Source organism: Eulemur rufifrons, chromosome 19 (genome assembly GCF_041146395.1).
Source record: "Eulemur rufifrons isolate Redbay chromosome 19, OSU_ERuf_1, whole genome shotgun sequence".
In the NCBI taxonomy this organism is placed as follows: domain Eukaryota; kingdom Metazoa; phylum Chordata; class Mammalia; order Primates; family Lemuridae; genus Eulemur; species Eulemur rufifrons.
This window is the reverse complement of record NC_091001.1, coordinates 108,238,007-108,245,895: the sequence shown is the minus strand read 5'-3', so window position 1 is coordinate 108,245,895 and position 7,889 is coordinate 108,238,007. Positions and strand designations below refer to the sequence as shown.

The window sequence follows — 7,889 nt, the reverse complement described above, 5'->3', positions numbered from 1 at the left end:
GGGCATTGCCCTAGTGGGGCTCTCTGCAGTGGCCTAACCCGGAGTGGTTCTCCATCTGGGCCCCCAGCTCTCCAGGGCAGCGTGTGAAATCTAGGTAAAGTCAGATGCAACCCCACAGCTTTGCAGGGGGTGGCGCAGGCTCACTGGGCCCTGCCAGGGCCTCACGGAGGGCAGCTGGGGAGCGTAGCATGGTGACTGGGAGTGCGATGCGGATGCGAGGCAGTACCAGGCAGTGCTGTCCTCTCCTTTGAAACTGTTCTGCCCCACAGGCCCTTGCATTGTGCTGGGTCACTGTCTTAGACAATAGGTCCTGGCTTCTGCAAAGATAACCGACTGATGTCCCTGAAGTCTGTAGGAAGAACCACTAGCTTTTGCTGAGGTGGCCCATCCACACTGTCTCCTATCAAACTGCGAGGCAGACGGGCTGGGATGTTATGCTGCTTCGTGGCGGTGCTGCAGCGCGGGGGAGGGAAGGAGTGCACGGGGCAGGGTCCGGCCCCCCCTACCGGGACCCCCCACCCCCAGGGCGTGTGGGAGGCCGGCGACAAAAGAAAAGGCAAAAGCCTACAGCACCCAGTATTCCCAGGCGGTCTCCCATGCAAGTACTAACCAGGCCCGACCCTGCTTAGCTTCCAAGATCAGACGGGATCGGGCGCGCTCAGGGTGGTTTGGCCGTAGACAGCAGCCCGTGCTCCTGGACGCCTCAAGAGGCCGGGACGCGTCCTGCCCGCCGCCCGCGCCGGCGCTAACCCCGCTCGGCCAGAGGGGGCAGGCTGCTCCCGCACACGACACGCCCGCTCGCCGCCAAGTGCCTTCCGCCCCACCGACAGGCACGCACTGTCCCGCTGCTCCACGGCGGGCCGGCCTCCCAGCCGCTCTCCCATTCCTGGGCGTTCCGGGCCTGCCCCACGCCCGGCCGACTCCCGTCAGCCCTACAGACCGGCTGTGCTCAGGGCGGGCTGTGACCCGCCGAGGCCTCAGGGCCCAGTCCCCCGCGGCCTTGGCGGTCCCCTCCTGCCCGCCGCCCGGCCTGTCCCCCTTGCCGGTTCCGGGTCCCTCGCAGCCCCTCCCGCCGGCCCCATCGTGCCCCACCCTCCAACCGGTCCAGCCCTGCCGCTGCCCTTCCATCGGAGCCCCCTTGCCCCCCGACCCGCGCACCGGTAACCCCACCACCACGAGAACCCCGGCGGGCCGTGGGAGCTCTTGCTCCCCCTCGCCCTGGCACTTCGATAGACCACCTGTCCTTATTGGAGGCAGGGGGGGACTGTTGGGCTGCTGGCGACGCGAGCCCGCGTGTACACACACACACACACCCCCGAACACACGGACACAGCCCCGTCCCGCAGCCCAGCGAGCAAACCCACAGGCACCCACGCAGAGACAGACTTCCAGACATGGGGTCAGAGAGCCAGAGCCAGAGAGTGAGCGAGAGAGAACCCTTTCCCCACGCGAGGGCACGGTGTGGAGGGCGTGTGGCGCTGGGCCAGGACAAGGAGGCAGGGCCGTGGGGCTGGCCCTTCACCCCGAGGTCCCGAAGACGCGCAGCCCCGAGTCTGGGGAGGCATGTTCTGCCCCGATTCCTGTCGGGCCTGCATGCGGCAGCACCCAGGGGCCTCGGAGCTGGCTTTCCTGTTGCTTGGTCGGGTGGTGGTTGGGATGGGTTGGGCGGCTGGTGGGTCGATTCCTACGAGTGTTCCTTGGTTTGTTGTTGCGTGTCCTCCTGCCCGGGTGGCCCAGACTTGCTGAGTGCGTGCGCTGGGCTGTCTCTCGGGAGCCCTGGCGAGGAGCCTGCCCGTCTTGAGGCCTGGGCCTGAGGCTTGGGGGTGTGGTGGAGACCAAGTCGGTGAGCTGGGGGTCTGGGAGCCCTCATTTTTTCCGGTATGAATAGGCAGAGAGTTTTCCAAATTTTAAGTTCTGTTTCCCTTAAGAGCAATAATTCCTTCTTTATATCAATTCTCTTTTCTTAAGTTTTACTGTAAACAATCAAAAGGAACCAGTCCACACCGTCAACACTGTTTAGAAATAGCTTCAGCTAAATATCCAATTTCATCACTGTCTAGTTCTACCTTCCACCAAACACCAGGACACAAACACAGTTCAGCCAAGTTCTTTGCCACTTATAACAAGGATTGCGTTTCCTCCAATTTCCGGTAATACGTTCCTCATCTCTGAGACCTCGGAGTGGCCTTTTCCATCCGTATTTCTACCAGCGTTCTGTTCACAACCACTTAGACACTCTAAGGAGACTGAGGCTTTCTCTACACCTCTCACACAAACATTCGTAGAGGAGTGGAGGTCTGTACACTTTTAGCTTGAAAGCGTTTTGCTCGGGTCCTGGCTGGCTGTGGGCCTGGAGGCAGGCAGGACAGCAGTACCAGGTGCTTGTTACCCAGCACTGCTCCTGCTGGCGAGCAACTCGGGACATTAGCCCTCAGCAGGAAAGGGACTCTGCACGTGCCACTCCTCCCTGGCTGCCTCCCTACTAGGGATGAATGTCCTGTCCTGTGCTCTGGGCACTGTCCTCCCCCAGGGAGGAGAGTCCCTGTAAGGGATGTGGTTCCTTTAACCACCTGCCCTGGGCTCACCTTAGAGGGGACACCTGCATCTTCTTGCTGGAACCATCTTTGTTGCTACCCGTCATCTGCCTCAGTTTCTGCCTGCCATGCTGTCCGTCCTGCGACCCTCCGGCTTCCCCCTGCATGTGATGGCTGTCACTTTCAGCACACCCCGTCTTTCCCAGTCAGCGTTCACCTTGACCTCAGCTCTGCAGAGCACAGTTGAGTTCTCCTTCCTGCCACATGGCCTTGGGGCCCTCCAATGAGCACCCTGCCCTGGACCCCCGCATGTCGTGCATCCTGAAGGCACCCAGACCAGGGGCTCAGCCCCCGAGAGTGGCGCTCCTCCTCAGAAATGCCCTCCGCCCTCCACTGGGAATGCACAATATGCTTGAAGATCACTCAGGCTCCAAATCATGGGCAATTTTACCAGTTTTCAACCTGATCAGTGGGAATTATATTTTAGCTACTAGCAGCCCTGCACTGGGGCTGTGCGGCCAACTGGTCAGGGAGGCAGGTCCTGTGCTCCTGGCCACTGGAGCCTTTCTTATCCTTCTAGATCCTTCTGGTGGACTTTCTCATTCTATTTTTGCCTTCCCAGGCCTCAGGAGCACCCTCATCCAGTCCTCCTCCCCTCCCGCACTGCCCAGTGGAAAGAGGCAGGAAATGTGCCATAGACAGATCCGGTTCCCAGATGCCCAGTGGCCATGTCCCCAACCTGTACTTTGTCCCAGCCATGACCAATGGGTCCGAGGAAAAGAAACAGAGACCCCTAGCTGGGTTCTCTCCTCTGCTATGCTTCCTGCCTGCCCCACTGCCTCAGCCCCCAGTAGCAGCTCAGGGAGATAATTAGGCTTTTCCAGCTTTGAAAACTTCAGATTTCTGGGACTTAAGCTCTTTAGGATGGCAATCTAGCTTTGCTAAGAGAGCAGAGAAGGTTCTTTTATCGAAGTTACACTTTCTTCTCTTCTGCTTCCTGCTTTTGGTGGGATTCCTGAGCCTGGGGCTTGGGGTTTTGCTCCTTGCAGGACCTCACAGAAGGCAGAAAGTACCCACCTCCATATCCTGCTGTTTCCTTCTATGCTCCCTAATGCTACAGCCTTGGTTTGCATCCCCAAAGCCACCAACAACTGGTAAACACCTGTTTCACAGCTGTGAGACAAGAGCCCAGGACCCTGCTACTTGCTAACTGCAATCCAGCCAATTCCAGATTTTAAGCTTCGTTGTCATGATGACATTTCCTTGTAATCAGGGTGCTAAAAGTTGCAGCCCCAAGTGGTTTAAGCAATAGAGGAATGTATTGGCCCACCAGACTAGAAAATCCAGATGTGGTTCAGGCTTCAGGATCAGCTCGATCCAGTATTTCAGTGACACAAGGACATCTATGCATGTCCCTCCATTCTTCCTTTGACTACGTACATTTCCACTGCAGGCTGGCTCTCATCAGAGTTGCAAGAAAAATCCCAACAGCTTCCAGAGAAACAAGCTTCCTCGTCCATACTCAGAAGGAGAGGAAGTTTCTTTTGCCTCAACAATCAAACAAAAGTCACTCACTACCCTTTGGAGCAACTTGGATCCAGTCCTCTACTGTGGTTTGGTACTGGGCCCTCCTCTTTCCCCAACACAATTATGGAGACAAGGGAGATGTAAGTCAAGAGGACCATGCGAGTGGCTTAGACTGATCAAGACCCCCTCTGAAGCTGGAGGGGGGTCCAATCCTATCCGGACACCACAGCTCCCCCACACTGGGTTAGGGGAGAAGGGATGAACGCTGGAGAGGCCAACAAGGCAGGGAGCAACACTGCGTTAGCACACGCGTGAAGACAGTGTGATACGGATGGAAGCATCGCCCCAGTACCTAACCTCTTTCTACTCTTTTTCCACCTGACTGTTAGTACATTTTTACAGACAAGAACATGAGAGTTCATGTATATGTTGGTGCTAGGAAGCAAAGAAGTTTGTATCTGATTTCTTAGGTCCCTTCCAATGCCAATATTATGAAAAATAGGTGCAATGAGCCATTCTTCACATCACAATTCCCAACGTGCATTTTTTTCTACACAGCATTATCTCCATCTTGTGGAAAAGTCTACTGAGACTCAAAGAGGCAAAATGACTTGTTCAAGGTCACACAGCTAGTACACAGCAGCAGTGGGGCTCAGCTGAGTTTTCTGACTCGAGATCAAACCTACCTAGATAGATACTGCCTTCATGGTCTCAGGGCGTCGAAATACTTCACCATCAGGAAGTAGGAAGGGGACTCTTTTCTTGCCAGGAGTTTGCATGTTGTACCCTTCCCTGTTCCCTGAATGTCATGAGCTCCCCATCACTAGAGGCATCCAAGCTGAGACTGGGTGCCTGCCCGGAAGAATACAGTGGCAGAGATTTCTGCTTGGATGGAAGGTTGACCTAAACGATTCAGACACTCCAGAAACTGAGCATCTCCAAGGATCCAACTGTACACTCGTGAAGTCCTATTTGATTGTCATGACCATATGAGGAAGAAACTTCTATTCCCCAAGGGCCGTGTGGTGCAGCCCATGCTATGACTAAGGCACAGGAGGCTCCGAGGATGTGTGAACCATGTACATCCGATGACTGGGTGCTGGTTTGGAGGAAGGCACTGAGGACCATGACATCATAATTATTTGGTTCTTTTGTACTGAAACAGCCCACAAATGACAGTAATTATCAAGTCCTGCCTGACATGACATTTTCTTCCGAACAGTGGAAGAGGTTCTGGAATTTTCTCTCTCTTAACTCCCATTCCACCTTCCTGCCCTCTCTTCACCCCCCTCCCACTCTGTTCCCAGTTCATGGTCAGCCCAGAACACTTTCCACTTCCCACACTGTTCCCTTTTCCTTCCTCCCCACCTCCCCCTCTCTGGCCAGGATAGATACAGAGTTGGGGACACCAGGACTCAGCAATTGTCATGTCCTTTGGCCACTTGTATGCTCTCTTTGAGAAACTTCTATTCAAATCCTTTGTCCATTTTTAATTGGGTTATTTGTCTTTTTATTGCTGAGTTAAAAGAGATTTTTATATATTTGGGATGCTAGCCCCTTATCAGATAAATGATTTGCAAATACTTTCTCCTATTCTGTGGGTTTTCTTTTCACTTTCTTGATAGTGTCCTTTGACACACAAATGCTCTAAATTTATCTATTGTTTCTTTGGTTGTGCTCAGAAGCATCTCATTGCTTGATCTAAGCTCACTAAGAGCTCATCTAGGTTTCCTTTTAAGAGTTTGATGGTTTTATCTCTTACATTTAGGTCTTTGATCCATTTTGAGTTAATTTTGCATATGGTGTGAGATAGAGGTCCAACTTCCCCCTTTTGTATGAATGGTGTCTCAGCACCATTTGTTAAAAAGACTATTTTCTCCCCCATTGAATTGTTTTGGCACCCTCTTTGAAAATCAATTGACCATAAATGTGAGGGTTTATTTCTGGACTCTCAATTCTATTCCATTGATCCACAAGTCTATCCTTATGCCAGAACCACACAGCCTTGCTTGCTGCAGTATCATAGGAAGTTTTGATGATTTGCTAACATTTTGTTTAGGTTTTTACATCTCTGTTTATGAGAGATATTGGTCTGTAGTTTTCTTGCAATGTTTTTGTCTGGTTTTGGTTTTAGGGGAATGCTGCCTCATAAATCAAATTGGAGAGAACTTTCTCCTCTTCTGTTTTTTTGGAAGAGTTTGTGTAGGATTTGCATTGCTTCTTTCTTAAATGTTTGGTAAAATTCCTCAGTGGAGCCATAGCACCTGTAGTTCTCATTGTGGGAAAGTTTCTAACTACCATTTCAGCCTGTTTATTAGATATAGGGTTATCCACGTTATCTATAATTTTCTTGAGTGAGCTTTAGTAGTTTGTGTCTTTCAAGGAATTTGAGAATTGTGAATCTTTATACCTAAATTCAATGTCTTGAACTAGACTTTACTGTAATGCCCATCAGAGTGCATACTTTTTATAGGTGAGAACAATACCATTTCATTTCTGTATTTTCCATACCAGACCCAGAGTCCAGCATGAAACAGGTGCTCAGCTAATGTCTGTGGAATGAAAGGCAATGTGTCATATATTTAAAAGAGTCTAATGATCAAAATCTCTATCAAAGCAACTAAAGTTAATGACTGAATATATTATCTAATAGAATTCAGAAGGGCCATGCTTTAACAAGAGAGAGAGAAATAAAGGTGATGAATAACAAAAAAAAGGAGTAAAAATAGAGCTTCTAAAATCATTGAATTATACTTCATCAATAATCAAAGAAATGTAAATTAAAACATGGCACCATTTCCACTCTTCTGGCTGCCAAAAACTTTAAAAGATTGATTATACTCAGAAATAGTGAGAGTTTGGGGAAATAGAGACTTTCACCGAGGGTGCCTCTTTGCAAGGTATTTTAGCAGTATGTATTAAAATTTAAAATGTCTCTACCCTTTAGCCTAGCCGTTCCACTGTAGGAATCACTCCTACAGAGATGCATATGCAAGGGCATAGGATGTATATTTATTACAGCATTATTTTAATAGTAAAGCATTATAAACAAACTTAATATCCAGCCATAGGAGAGTAGATAAGTAAGTTCTATGAGTACTAAGATAGAATAATGTCTGTGAGGCATTAGTAATTAAAAAAGAAAGCAAAATGCAAATGGAAGAAACTTTCTTCCTTTTTTTCTATCTACCTGTCTATGAAAAAGGTTCAGAAATATGAAGACCAAAATATGTGCAGTAGAATCCTAAGATGGCCCCGTGACGCCTGGCCCTGCTGTCCACACGGGTACAGTTTCCTCCCCGTGAGTGTGGGCAGGACTGTGAAGATGATAGAAGTCAGTCCTGCGATCAGGTTATATGGCAAAAGGGAAGGGGTTCTGAAGATGTAATTAAGACCCCTACTCAGACTTCGAGGTCATCAAAAGGGGGAGCCCCCGGGGTGGGGCTGGCCTAATCAGGGAAGCCTCTTAAAGCCTGGTCAGACCTTCTCTGAGGTCAGAGAGATTCTACCAGCCTCCTTCACGAAGAACGAACGAAGCCTGCTCACGTTCTATAGCTGCAAGGAAACGGACTCAGCGAAAAGGACCCTGTGCCTCAGATGAGGCCAAAGCTGAGGCCAGCACCTCAACTGCAGCCTGGCGCAGAGGACCCAGGTAAGCTGGGCCACACGCCTGATCCATGCAAACTGTGAGATAATAACGTTGTGTTGCTTTAAGCCGCGACGTTGGTGGTAATTTGTTCACAGTAACAGAAAACGAACACACCATGTTTAGTTCTGAACTTTGGGCAACAGGGAATTTGGATGCAAATATGGACTCACATGTTTCAC

At 50.6% G+C, this 7,889-nt stretch overlaps 1 non-coding gene across 1 annotated transcript; it reads right to left on the bottom strand.

Moving 5' to 3' along the window:
• Positions 1–561: 561 nt before the first annotated feature.
• Positions 562–680, bottom strand: LOC138400315 (5S ribosomal RNA). Its single transcript, XR_011236230.1, has one exon. It is a non-coding gene; the product is annotated as a 5S ribosomal RNA (ribosomal RNA).
• Positions 681–7,889: the final 7,209 nt, after the last annotated feature.